Here is an 863-nt window from a genome sequence, read left to right on the forward strand (position 1 = left end):
AGCACCCTCAACTGGAATGCTTAAGCACACATGTAACTCAACACGGATGTACATAAGATCCCAGAAACAGGTGCTGGAGACAAGCCTATTACAAAGTTACCTGAACAAGAGGACGTGAAAGTCTCTCGCCTGGGCAAGCTCAGATTGACAGCAGCTTGTGCCAATGTACTGCTGTGCAGTCTTACCTCGCAGTGCCAGCGTGATGCAAGGAAACCTACCAGAGTCCCATGCCTGCTGGGTTCCGCCTTCTCCTCCTGCAAAACTGCTTTGCTGCTTAATGCAGCGCTTGCGGCTCCATCACACTGCCACTTCGCCTGTCCGTCGCCTCGGGGAGGAGTCTTCCAACACACTCCTGGGGCTCCCCAACTTCCCGCAAACCGCAGGCTGGGAGACTTCGGCAGCTGTTCAAGAAAAGCTCCTGCCTCCTTTGTTGATTGGGAGAAAGCCAAGAAGCAGAGGCTGCTGGGAATAAGAGTTGTGAATTTGGAAGGGGCGGGGCCCAGTTTTAACCCTGTCAGTGGAGAAGAGCAGAGAGGCCAAACAACAGACTTTGGGTTGCCATTTCTGGAATGGGAAATTACTGGAGAGCAGTGTTCCCTCTAAGCTGAGTTAGTGTGAGCTAGCTCACAGTTTTTTAGCCTCCGGCTCACACAGTGTCGTCCTAGCTCAGGACGGATGGCTCCAGTGCATACTAATTTAGGCAGTAACCAAATTGCTCGCTCACAACCTTAATGCCAGTCGCTCACAAAGTAGAATTTTTGCTCACAAGACTCCACAGCTTAGAGGGAACATTGCTGGAGAGTTGGGAATACGGCGGGTTCATTCATTCATTCATTCATTCATTCATTCATTCATTCAATTTT

This window comes from Gekko japonicus, unplaced genomic scaffold, assembly GCF_001447785.1.
Source record: "Gekko japonicus isolate JY-2015 unplaced genomic scaffold, Gekko_japonicus_V1.1 scaffold1343, whole genome shotgun sequence".
Taxonomy (NCBI): domain Eukaryota; kingdom Metazoa; phylum Chordata; class Lepidosauria; order Squamata; family Gekkonidae; genus Gekko; species Gekko japonicus.